This window comes from Cupressus sempervirens, chromosome 4, assembly GCF_028749045.1.
Source record: "Cupressus sempervirens isolate cs-2001-9-10 chromosome 4, ASM2874904v1, whole genome shotgun sequence".
NCBI classification, from domain to species: domain Eukaryota; kingdom Viridiplantae; phylum Streptophyta; class Pinopsida; order Cupressales; family Cupressaceae; genus Cupressus; species Cupressus sempervirens.
The window spans coordinates 608,032,109-608,046,632 of NC_143121.1; the positions used below are offsets into that span (position 1 = coordinate 608,032,109).

At 33.6% G+C, this 14,524-nt stretch overlaps 1 protein-coding gene across 2 annotated transcripts in view; it reads right to left on the reverse strand.

The window, feature by feature from the left end:
• Nucleotides 1–14,524, reverse strand: part of LOC149562701 (DEAD-box ATP-dependent RNA helicase 38-like) — a 66,908-nt gene that overhangs the window by 10,689 nt on the left and 41,695 nt on the right. The gene's annotated exons all lie outside the window — the stretch shown is intronic.

Below are 14,524 nucleotides of genomic sequence, written 5' to 3' on the forward strand. Positions count from 1 at the left end.
CCATTTGTATTTCAACAGTCTCCTCTCCAATGTCCTTGTTATGAATTGAAATTTATACTTCAAGTGTACAATTAATACAATTATTTCTTTTATTCAATAACGTTGAATACTTAGAGGTCTCAACTATCAAAGAAGCCAATGCTAAAGAATCCCAATGCACAAAAAATAAGGAATCCCCTTTGAAATCCCGAAGATCATTCTTCAAAAGTCTAGTATAATCGCGAAGCTCAAGTTAATTTCCTCTAGGATTCATTCCATCACTCGAGAGATGTCCATCATAATGGTGTTTTGCACTGCTTGGCAATTTGCCTGCCACAAATGAGCAATAGTGTAAAACTTTGAAAATCACTAGGAGAAGTTGAACCAATAGTAATCTGAATAGCATCTCGAATAGAATATTTCAAATGCAATTTGCCTAAAATTCTCAAACAAATGAACATGAGATTTTCAATACATTAAACTATTCTCTGTAAGCTTTTTTGTTGTTGCTAATCTATGGCTTAATTACTACAATAATAAACAATAGATATAAAATCGCACAACACATCCACATCCTTGAATTCCACTATAAACTCTTGGCCTTTTAGAAAGCTACAATTCCAGATGCATAATGGTCCTTAGGATCTGAAACCTGAATTTCAATGTTATCAAGCATGTTCTCCTTGCAACTCTACAAGCACAACCATATCTTGAAAAATTAATGCAAGTCAAGGTGCTTCTCTATGCCCCTTACTGCATCATGTCGCTCCTAAATCTCTACCAAGGTGTCCATTGTCTAGCTGTGACGTAAATGGTAGACTCCATAGAAAATGACCTCAAATACATAATGCCCATTGTGACTTCCATGTAGTCAGGGAACAACGCGAAAATCCTACATATCAAGAGGATATGATAAAATCCCATTGTGCATCACAACCTAGCTAGCTCCTGCACAATCTTCATCATAATCTCTCTCGACATTCTTTAACCCACAAGAGGACAATGTTGTTTGACACAATACCCACCGCTTGCAAACTATAGTACCCAACATGCCAATTTGAGCTGACATTGATCCAAACTCAAGTTAACTGACCATAAGATCCCAACTCGAGCCAGTGATTTGCATTGGATTGGACTCTTCATTGTGTTGATATCTATTTGGTCTTCGAGATGAGCACCCTCCAAATTGACCCAATAGTAATTGGGGTCTTTCCCTGGCATTCAAGCTTGACTTCGCCTAGAGACCATCTTGGATTTGTGACAACTGCACTCGCCCCTCCTTGCATTTGATCTGAACTCCTCATGCACACAGATATCAGATAAGTCGTGCTTAGATCAAACCACAAAGCTCAATGACATACTTATTGCATTCCTTCCACAATAAGTTTGAATAGTGCAATGACATTGAGTAAACCTTGTGCCGAGATCTGTGTGCATAGACATTCAGTTGGATTGCAAACTTCAAGTCCCGAGCTCCAGCACATATGTTCACCAAATCAGATCTTCTACCTCTAACTTAGACAAACACAGAGAGCTAATTTGTACCTCATTCCAATTTGAAGACTTCTCTGCATTTTTGAGCAAGCTCTAGATCTTTAGCAATATTGATTTCATGTTAGACAATGTGAGTCGAATCACTTGAGCCCCTTCATGAGATGAGTTGGCCCAACTTGCAAAGCAGGACTAATCATCTTTACCCACAGCCAAAAATCACATATATCTAGTGGATTTGATTAATTTTAAATCAAAGGTGAAGAAAGTTGTCATGGCTCTAATACCATGTTAAAATATCATACTTAATTACAAGTACAATGAACTTTGTTTATATTGGTCTCAACTCCTATATGTTAGAAGATATATGAATTTGTATCAATCAAAGTACAAAAGGAATGCAACTGAAGTAAATGTTTTCGCCACTGGAATTTGAAAGGAATGAAGTAATAAATTCAGATGAACTATCGATATATTACAATAACCAATAATAAATATTGCACAAACTGTATAAAATTATTTATACTAAATAAGATGAATTCACAATGACTAACGAGAAATGATATAATGTGTTAAAGAGAACCTGTGATTTCAACACTAAAGACTGATGGAGAAAATATGTGTTCGTTGTTTTTTGCGGATCCTTTCTTTGGCACAAGCGCACACACACACACATATAACAAAGGGGAGTGACTCCACCATGGAGTCACGTCCCATAGGGTGCGTGGCTCCCAATGTGTTTAATTTAAACAAAAAACAAATTCAATTTGCCCATCGACCAATATGCAAGTAGTCAGTAAATACATTCAAGCAGTCAGTCAATCGGTCTTCCTTATCTTATTATTATTATTGTACAATATTTAATATATTATAATATATTATACAATAATAATATTATTACAATATATTGAATTATATTAGACAAATATATATTTATATTTTCAATATTTTTATCCCGATTGAACTAACACAGACAAACTTGGATCTTTGAGTTTGAGAGAGAATAGGAGTCCTAACAGGTCAAAACAATGACAAACACAAAGATATGTGCAAAGGTGCACAATGTTCTCAAAGTCCAAGCATCCAAAGAAAGGTAGCTCAAGGTTTTGGCACACAAAGAGAACCAAGGAATAAGTGCAAAAATTAAGAGTTCCCCCTATTATCCTCAATTTTAGCTTGATGAAATCCTAGGATAACCCCTTTGAAATTTGTCCATTTAGTAGCCCCTTTCCTCTACGCATGCATTTTGAGGCATTCTTCATGTGCCCTCGAGCACAATATGACCCCTTGAGTTGTCCCCTCAATCAAATTTTTCCTTTGTCTTTCCATTTTAGCAAAGTCTTTTTCTGGCCGAGAGTTGGAAATTCTTTGACTCATGCAAAGCATTTTTTTTTCCTTGACTCTACATGAGTCTAAAGTTGTCACATGCATGTTGACTTTTAAAACCCAAACTACATATGTAGTTCAAGTTTTAAACCCAGACTGCAATTTTTTATAACTTACACACCTAAAATACTAGATGCAAATCAGATTTTAAAACCCGGTTTGCACATCCTTATGCACTAGCATGTTGTTTGGACTTTAAAACTCAAAGTGCAAATTCCTTGCTTTTGTCATTTTTCCCCTAATGCAGTGTCAGGGAATTTTTTTAGCAACTGCACTTTTTTATGAACTTTGTGTTTATATTTAATTCAATGTCGAAGTTTTTCTCCATCTTTGCATATTTTCATGCAATGTTAGGTTTTTTTTTCCCTGTGATTACATGAGATTGAACTGGGAATATGCACTTCGAATTTTAAAACCCAAATTGCATGTCATCATTCAACTTCACATGCCATTTAGGTTTCAAACCCTAATAATCAATGTCCACACAAATTGTGGTGTTTAAGTTTTAAAACTCAAACAATATATAATCATTACCTTGCATACTTGTCAATTGAGTTTTAAAACCCAGTTGACATACTTCTCTACATTTTTTCACCTGCAATTGTCAATAGGATTTTAAGCTAATTGAACCACTCTAGCCTTCAATGGTGTGTTCATGCATGTCAATCAGGTATAAAAAAGCTGATTGACATAATCATCACCATAACTGTACTTGTCAATCAGGTTTTATGTAAGAACCCCTTCTTTTTTTGTCTTTATATTTTCAGTTTTGCGTCATATGCATTTCATCAAACAATTGTTGTGCAAGGTTTGTTCTGTAATATATGAGTCCTTTATTCACAAACATGCTAGAAATTGCAAGTACTTTGCATCAGTGTTACCTGGAGATGCTTCCCTGGCTGAAAACCCCTACTCCCGTACTGAGCACGTTTCCAGAATGGGGGATGGCTAAGGGACGTCCCCACCTGTCCCCATGTTTCAAAAAATGACAAAAGACATCTTGGAAACATGGAGATGTAGCCCAAAATTGGGGAGACAATCATATGCCCTAGAAACAGCTAGGGACCATGGGATGAATAGACATCCCCAATGAGATAGGTTGCATCTGCGCTTACAAAAGCACATTTATTTTATAGAACTCTTTTTAATATCACAGCGGGCCCCCTTCAAAGTTCACCCTACTATGCTTATTATTGGTAGTTAAATTCTTGTTATCTGAGGTCTTCTTATTAGTATTTCGCAACATTACATTAAGAATCGTGAAATTAAGAATGTCATTACAGTCCTGCTACATGCTCAGAATCATACAGCAGACTATTTGCAAGGTTTTGGGAAAGCATCAAAAGTGCATTACATAACTGGAACATGCATCTTTGTGTCATTTTGTGGCAATGCATGAGTGCTAGGTTGGTTTTATGTTTACTTGGATCCTTTGTAGAAGATATAATGGATATTGGAGATTGCCACAAAGTGTCTTCTTGCAATAACAAGCTTATATCATGATCAGAACCGTATAGCAGACCTGTTTGTATTAATATCAGTCCACTTACACTGAGCAGCACATGTAGTTGTAGGGTTGTAATGATGCAACCCCAATTTTTATCATTGATGAATGTGGTCTACAGTGAGAAGAGCATTGGAACATAAATGTGATCCACTATTTGTAGCTGCCCTTTCTAGAGTCAATGTCAAACCTGCAACAGTCAACTCCAACTCAGTTTCCAAGGTTTTTCATGTTAGTATTTGCTAGGAATGTCGTTTCATGTACGGACACTGCTGTGTAAATGAAAATCTTCGAAAGAAATGTAATAATATGCCTCTAATGTGTACATCAATAATTTATATCAAACTTAAATGATAGTGGTGTGCTTCAATTTGGAAGTGTTGAAGATTGTACCTGCGATAGAGATCTTTATCTCTGATTTGATATAATAGAAATATGTTTGTTATAATTGTTATGGTCATCTTCAGCTGAAAGAGACATTTGTGACAGTATTTTTAGATTATATTATGTAAAAAGATGTCATACATCAAGCGAAGAGGCATGCATACGGAAATATTGTAATTCATGTGTTCACCTCAAGTAAAATAAGTTAGAATTGAAATGATTTTTCTTATAAAGTCTTATGAATATTAATTTATTTTAGAAGTAAATTATTTATTATATTATAAAGTGAATATTCCTTCAAAATAATATTTATCCCATAAATATATTACTTAATGATTATTTATAATTATTAATGTATCATTAATAAAATGAAAGGTATTAATCTCACATATAAATAACTTAATAACTATAAAAAATAAATTTATACGTATCTATGAATCATGAAGAAGTTGTTGTTCATTGAAGAAGAATGACAAGTAGAGGATTAGTTATAGCTACCGACTTTTTTGCAAGCAAGGAGCATTCACAGGAGGACACAATTCTTACTTAGAATCTCATAGACCTTCACGATATGAAACACATGCCTCATAAATGAAAATACACAGTCCTAGACAGGACACTCTCGGGTGTACGATGTACCCCGAGTTGGATCCACACTGTATGCCCCTTCTCCAATGCTTAATGCCCACCTAGAGAACTTAACTATGCCCTCTCCTAGCTTTTGTAATTATTTACTTGCCCTCCACTATTGTTTTCTCCATTCACTCTCTCCAAGTTTTGAACACAATGACTTATATAACCTTTTAAGGGGTGGTTCCAAACCATTAAACCTTTTTGACAAGGTCACCTTTAATTACTCATTAATAAATATAATAGTATTTAATAGTATTCCATTAAATCAAAGGATTGTAATATCTTTTATTTTTATCTTCCCTTTTAAATCTTGAAAGATTATTTTATAACCTTCTTTTCTTGAAGAAAAAGTCACATAACAATTGTCCCCTTGTAATTCTTTTGTCCTCAATAGCTTTAGATATATCTACATCACAATTGAAAAAAATATGTGATCAATAATTGAATATGACAAGTTTGAGTATTTATACTTCATAAAATACATTATGTTGTTTAGGTTCGTAGATCTCTTTTACCTTTATTTATTTGTTAGCAAACAATATCAATTTCCTATTCATTATTTTGATTGGGCATACATATACACATTGTTTTTTCAGGTTATCTCAAATTTATTATAGTAAAAATTAATGATAATTAATCTCATATTTTTCAACTTCATCAATTCATCTTATTATGTAATCTATTTTCTTTAGTATGGGTATTTTAACACGTAACTTCAAGATTTAAATGTAAAAGTTTCATCTATTGTCGATATAATGTTTACCCAGTAAATGACATGCATGTTCCATACTATATAGTCATTCATATTATATATTCAAAACATATTTGAAGATGATATTCACATATTCCATTTTCACTACGCACAAGGTTATTGAGATGATTAAGTCCAATGATATGGTACAGGGATAATAACGTAAAATACTCTTGTTAGATATCATAACAATAATAGAGCAATAATAAACTATACATAGGGAGATTCATATAAAAATGTTAGGTCCAATATTTCCTTTTTGCAAGTGACTACGTGAATTGAATTTTTTATTTTATTTGAGAGTGACTAGGTGAATTGAGTTTAAATCTTGGTTCAACAATAATGATTTATAAATTTATAGACGTGATTATTTCCTAAAACTTTGAAGGATGCCCTCTTATTGATAATCATGAAGGATATTAAAACAAATACAATATACAACATTAACGTTATTGTTGGGGATTTTCCAGTAAATTTGATACTGTAGAAAAATTATTATATATAGCTTTTCAATCTAGAATTAGTTTGATTTTTATAAGTTGTCCCTCGACGTGTAATTTTCTAAATGTCTCCATGTTTCCTCCTAATCTATTCTAACCCCTTTATATATATCATTTTATAGTTATAAAATACATTTTTGGACTTGTGGGTTATGGGTCCACAATGTAATTTATTTTAATTTTACTATCAAGCTAGTGTCACGATCAAATTCAATTAATTAATCAACTATATAGATACTTCACTCACACAAAACAATATAGACATAGTAGTATTACTTCAATATAAAGATGACATGTTTTTAGGTTTGTGATGTTCAATCTTTTGTATAATGGAAACTTGTGTTCTTTTCTAAAAATAATATTCCAAATTAAAAACTTGAGAGTTCATTCGGCTCCAAACATTTTTTTTTAATAAATATGGATGTCAAAGTTTAACCAAGTCTTAAGCATTTGCAATCTTTCTCAACTTATTATAATTTACATGTATGGTTTTCACTATAAAGGATAGTGTTGATACATCTTTGAATATTATTTTTTAGTGGTTTGAATTGTAAAAATTGAAAACAATAAAATTTAAGTCTTGGTAGCTTTAAAACTTATGACAATACTTAAATTTATCCTCTCTAGCATATTAAGCTTCTCCAAAGTTTAGAAGAATTCTCAAGATGAGACTTCCTCTTTCCCACTGTTGAAAAGAGATTGTTAAAGTGAAGCAAATTGATGAAACCTATCAATGAACTATCATTATTTTGTCACTGACATCAAACCTACTACTTGTTGGTGAGACAATTGCTTACTTTGGTATGAATGCTATAATTTGATTGATTGACAAAGAGGATTTGAAAAGAAAGGATAACAATAGAACCTACAGAAAGGTTGAGTTCTATGGTGTACAAAAGGAGCACTAAGACCAAACAAGACATCGATGATATAGTGTATTGTTTATCTACTTAAGGCTATAATGAAAGGATACTTGAGCAAAGATTTGAAAAAGGCTAAGTAAAAAAAATGTGTCTGCCAAGCCTGACTAAGAAAACTATGGAAGTCAAGCAAGTTAGTGCAAGCCGAGAAAAAAGTTAGTTGAAGCCGAACAATAAGTTCACTATGTGTCGAGCAAAGAGAAATCTAGTTGGTGTCGAGTGAAGAAAGTTTAGTATATGTCGAGCACCAAAAAAGACTTAGTGTACGCTAAGCAACCTAGTGTTGGCCGAGCATCAAAAGACAATGTTTGCGGAGCAAACAGCTTGTTATTGTCGAGTGCCAGTAAAATGAGTTTGATCGAAGATTTGACAAATTTGAGCCGACAAAGTTGATTTCTTGAATTGTGTGAATCATGTGGAAGATAACTATGATGAGCTGGTGGCACAAAATTCAAGATAAACCGTTTTGAGACGAATTCAAAGAGGATTGTAAAAGAAGTTTCTAGAGGGAATAAAATGGAAAGATGGGAAGATTCAATGAATCTGACGTAACCCTAAAATGGACGGTTGTGGTTTAGCAGTAATAGACCTAAATTCTCTATATAAGGAGATAGCAGGCCAAAAGAAACTTGTCATGTGTGAGAACCTGAGAAAGACAAGAAGTCTAGGGTGTTGCTTCATATGGTGGTTAAATGAAAGAGTCTGCAATTAGCATACTAAGCAAGAAGGTTTAAGGTGATGAAGGCTTCAAGGGTGAACAAGCTATTAGAGATGAAGAGGATAAATGCCAAGCAGAATGGAGGACTGATAATTTGCAAGTGAGTTGTATTTATTATCAGATCAAGTCCTGCTATTACTCTCTAACAATTGTATCAATCTGGACAAATCCTTTGGACTAAGGTTGACCCAACAGGGTGACATTCTAATGGAATGTTCTAAAGTCCTCTAACACGGCTCATTCCTAATAGGGTGATTGAAATCATTTAAACAGGTCACATTTAACAATGTGCATTGTAACCTTTAATATGGTTAACTCCTCACAAGGCTCACTTCATAAGAGTGAAAATTGGTAGCATATTACTGGTGGCTTTTCCCAAATTGGGTTTCCACATAAAATCCTTGTGTCAAAATGTCTGATTGAGTTTGTGGTCTTGCATGTTGATGCAAGAGCATCTTGCATCCAAAATAAAGGGGAGACATGTTGAATGTAAAATTTAAAATTTAAAAAAAAAAAAAAAAAAAAAAAATTTTGTGGAGGAGAGAGAAAGTGACGAAAATTAGAGGGGAAATAATAAAAAATAAAAAAGAGAAAAGAAAGGAAAAGAGGATTTTTATTTTCGAAGTGCATAGGTGGCATAATAGAAAAAATAAAAAAATAAATGGTTGTCATTTCATTTATCAAGGTGTGTGGGTAGAATTCTAAAAAGTTATGAATATTGTAGAAAGTTGTGGATATTGTAGAAGGTTGTGGAAGTTGTAGAAGGTTGTGGAGGAATTCTAGAAGCTTGTGGATAAGTCATGCATTGGGTGGTAAATGCCTATTTAAGCAAGGCATATGAGCATTTCTAATCAAGTTTGAGAAGTAGAAGCTAGAAGGTGTGAAGACTTCAAGGTGTGAAAGCTCTAAAGGTCTAGCTCTTGAAGTAGAAATTCTTGGTGAAGCTCTTGGTGTGCTCTTATTTGGGATTTCTCTTATGTTGAAGAATTTGTAAACTTCTTTTTGAAGAAGTCATATCTATCATATCATCTTGTGGGTGTTGTAAGGATTTTCAAGTATAATAAAATTGCTTGTGGAGCATTTTTTTATTTCTCTTGGTCTCCATATTGTTGCTTTCTTGATTGTGAGTGGGTAAGGGTGGTGCGTACCTTTATCACATGTTTACATTTCTGCAAAGTTATTTTGACCTAGGACAGCAATATGCAAATGTTTAAGATATTGAATGATCAATGTTTGCATAAGTTGAAATACTAGAAGAAAAAAAATTGTACATTTCGTAACTGATTCAACACCCCCCCCCCCCCCCCTGCCATTATTCTAAACATTCCAACACCAACCTTCTAAGTTAATAATCCTTGTGATTTATGATGGAATGTAAATAGTAATTCATTGATATAATTGCAGGAGAAGTTAAGGGTTGTAATCTTAATGTCATATTTAGACAGGAAAGGATTTAAGGCAACTTAATTTCATTTGTTCTTGATTTTTTCTACTATTATAAATGTGTTTTAATGAAAATATTGTCTTATATCATCAAGATTTAACAATGATAAATTTCCAGCAAACCCTAAATACAAAGATGTACGATTGAAATCAGTACAAAAATATATTCAACAAAAATTAATTTATTATTGCCTTTGTAATCTTCTTCTTAAGCATGCAAATAAAATGGGGGTAACAAATAGAACATGCAAAGAATAAAGCAAGATTTTTAGATGAGATTAAAACTATTTGAACTTTCAAGTAGTCATGCCCCCAAATGGGAAATAATATGTGGTCTGTGTAAATTATAGAAATACACCTTATAGTTTCTGGACTATATATTTTATTTTTTAAGTTCCTGAGATACTCTCACTATAGAAGATCCCCTTCCATGCAAATTTTAAAAGAGCTGCCTATATCAAGCACGTAAGAAATTCTACCATACTTTAAATTTGTATGCTTAATATTATGATTAATTTTCAATTGATTCTGTGGATTTTGTTTGTATCCGACATATCTACAATCGTAACATGGTATTGGGAAAGAGAAAGAAGCATACAAATAATCAAAGAAAGCTATCCACTATATGCAAACAGAATTTTCTTGACCATTGTTTCAACCATTGGAAAGATGTTTAAAACTAAAACACTCATTAATGCCAACTTGGCAATGAGACGACCAACAATGAAATACTGCTCATTCTGATGTGGGAGCTTTGAAGATACCATGGGCAGGCTTGCAACATGCTTTGTCTCATATTCCATTATTGTCAATTGTTAGTTTGGCATTCCTAAGTTTTATGTATGTTGTATGTCTTACCATCCAAAAAAAAGTAGAGGGAAGATGTAGTAATTGAATTTTTATTGTGACATAAATTAATTCCAAAAATTCAGAATGAAGATGAAAGCCGAATGTTATAGTTTGCAAGTGCCCTGCTAGACATATACAGAAAATGTTAAGGTAGAGCAAAGTGAACTTTTGGCATTGAACTTTCAGTTTCGATTAGGAGGTAATATAGTTTAATGGATTCCCAATAATGGATCTTTTCCAATATTACAACCAATGAACAACCTAATTATCAAGACCGTGACCCATTGTTTCATGATGATTTGTATGTTAGGAAAATGGTATTCTTTACTTACCTTCAAATTGGCAAAATCAGACCTTTCGCAGGTCACTAGTTTGGTCACAAATTAAATTGTTATCGCAAATTACATGATTGAGTTCACTAAAATTACTTGACAATCTGGATCCTTCACATTGAGTGGGATTGAATCATCTCAAAATTAGATTAAGTTAAAAAAAATTAATGGATGAAATATTAAACTATCACAGAAGCAACTCTTTGTCATATATTACGAAGTATTTTAGCCACCATAAAACTTTAACTATGGGAGCTTATACTCCTCTTTATGGTGCATGTGCTACACGTGAATAGGATCTCATACTTTAGAGACACAACCATTGACTCGAACACTTTAAAATTTTGTTCATTCAAATGAGACTTCCATACTTTATATGGTTATTTACAAATCTTGAGATGTTCAGATATGTTGGTGATTCATACCTTATTTGCATACCGCAATAAGTACGATAACTTTTAAATAGTTTAGATATATGCATAGATTTGAACTCAGATACAAGAATAAATAATATATAAATATATAAAATATTTATATTTTATTATAACGTAAAGAAGATTAGGAGTTTATAGGTAGTAATTCAGCTTATGGATATAATATTTCAAGTGAAGTTTAGGTATAAGTAGTTAGTTATCAAGTAATTTAGAATATAACATATGATTATCAACATATATATTTGAATTAAAATTATCAATAATATTAGAATATGAATAGTGTTGATTTTAAGATACATCTAAACACATAAAAAGGAATTATTTTTAAAATAATAAATATAAAATTTCGTAGGAAAATAAATTTTCAAGAGAGAAAGGCTTGATCTTAGGCTCTGATACCAAATGTAATTCACCTTTTCACCTCGAAGTAATATAAGTTAGAATTGAAATGATTTTTCTTATATTGTTAAGTCTTATGAAAAATAATTTATTTTAAAAGTAAATTATTTATTATATTTTAAAGTGAGTATTTCTTCAAAATAATAATTATGCCATAAATATATTATTTAATGATTATTTATAATTATTAATGTACCACTAGTAAAATGAAAGGTATTAATCTCAATTATAAATAATTTAATAACTATAAAAAATGAATTTATACGTATTTGCGAATCATGAAGAAGTTGTTGTCCACTGAAGAAGAATGATAGGCAGAGGATTAGTTACAGGTCCTAACTTTTTTGTAGGCGGGGAGCATTCATAGGAGGACACAATCTTACTTAGAATGCCACATACCTTCACAATATGAAACACATACCTCATAGCATGAGAATAACACAGCCCTAGCAAGGACACTCCCAGGTGTACATTGTACCCCGAGTTGGACACACACCGTATGCCCTTTCTCCAATGCTTAATGCCCAGTCAAAGAACTTAACTATGCCCTCTCATGTGTCTTTTGTAATTCTTTACTTCCCTTCCACTATTCTTTTCTCCATGAAACTCACTCCCTCCAAGTTTTGAACACAGTGACTTATATAACCTTTTAAGGGGAGATTTCCAAACCATCAGACCTTTTTGAAAAGGTCACCTTTGATTACTCATTAATAAATATAATAGATTTCATTAAATCAAAAAATTATAATATCTTTTATTTTTATCTTCCCTTTTAATTCTTGAAAGAATATTTTAAAACCTTCTTTTTCTTGGAGAAGACGTTACATAACAAATATGAAGTGTTAAATATTTGGAAATATGAAGGTGTATTAGAAAATTTTAAAAAGGTGTTCTTGTAGCAATAATCGTGGAGACTTATTGAATCTTCAACCAGGCTTCAAAAAGATGGCATTAGTGGGGAATACTTGTCACTGCAATCTTCTTTGATCTCTCAAGCTGTTTTTAATGGGTAGATGATAATGCAATAGTGCACTTGAGCTTTGCCAATTTATTAAGTACCTTGTTGACTTGTGGTATTCACTGAAGTATTGCTTTAAAACCTTATTGAGATGTTGTGATAACTTTGGGATAATTGCTTTAGGACTATGTCGTAGCATTTTTGGTTACAAGCTTAGTTACCGGATTCGCCTGGAAAAGGCCGGATCCGGGCTCGGGTCCGATTCGGATCCGGATCCACGTATGGATCCGTGAGGATCCGGGCAGGATTCGTAATCCTGCCTGTGGATCCGTAAGGAGCGGATCCTTACGGATCCACAGGCAGGATTACGAATCCTGCCCGGATCCTCGAGGATCCACTCACGGATCCGCGTGAATCCGCGGCAATGACAGGAGGAGTATGCAAAAACGTGGGCCCATTATCATTTTTTAATATTTTTTTTTTGCCCTAAAGGCCCTAAACCCTAAAAACGACCCTCTAAATCACAATGCAAGTTCATTTGCTCTCTATTTTGCTCTCTCATTTTGCTCTCTCATACTTGCTAGTTTGAAGTGAAGTGCTTGGATTCGAAGGAGATCGGTTGTGGAGCTTCAAATAACTTGCAAGAAGTGTTTAAGGTATGCATTTCAACCATATTTTTGAATTCTTTCATAGATTATTGATTTATTTTTAGTTTTCCAAATTTTCAAGTTTTTGTGCAAGTGTGAAGCATGGTTTTCTTTCACTTTTTCTAGATTGCAAGAATAGAACAATGAGTAGTCAAGGCTCAGTGGGTGGGGGTGGGGCTGCATCACCAAGCTTCAAAATTGATAAGGGGTCTCCTTTATGGAGACACACAACAAGAGTTGCACAATGTCCTGGGGGTGGGGCATACATATGAAAATGTAATTTTTGCAACATACAACATAGAAGCTCCTATTCCCGAGTGAAACTACATTTTTTGGGCCCTGCGGGTGAAGGAATTCACATGTGTCAAGGTAGTGATAAGAAGGGATTACCAGCTACACAAATAGCAGCATTAGCAAAAGAGCAAGATGATGCTGATAGAGCAGTTGCAAAAGCAAAACGTGGTGCTTCCCAAAAAACAAATATACCAACACCATCATTTGATCAAACAAACACAAGAACACATCCTTTTTTGCCTATGCCAACTACAAATGATGAAGATGAAGACCCATCTCCACTCACCCGCAAGAGAGGCCCACTAGATAGGGCATTCCAAATTGAAAAGAGAGACATTGCTGATCACAAAATTGGACGTTGTTTAATTGCAAATGGTGTTTCATTTAATTTTGCTAGATCACCTTATTTTAGGGAGATGGTGGAAGCAATAAATGATGCACCCCATGGTTACAAACCGCCTGGTTATGAGAAGTTGCGCACTACCATATTACATGATGAGAGGAAAAATGTAGAGGCTCAACTTCAACCAATAAGAGATTTTTGGGTTCAATCGGGTGTGTCTATTATTTCGGATGGTTGGAAAGATTGTAGAAACCGTCCATTGATCAATGTTATTGCTGTATGCCCTAAGGGGGCAATGTTCTTGAAGGCAGTTGATTGTGAAGGGCAAGTGAAAGATGCAGAATTTATTTCACGCATTCTCATTGATGCCATAGAGTCAATGGGTCCTGATAATGTTGTTCAAGTGGTCACAGACAATGCAAAAGTTTGCAGGGCTGCAGGGATAATTGTAGAGTCTAGATATGATCATATCTTTTGGACACCATGCACCGTCCACTCTCTCAATTTAGTGATGAAAGCAATTGGCACCGAAATAGATTGGGTGAAAAGGATATATGAG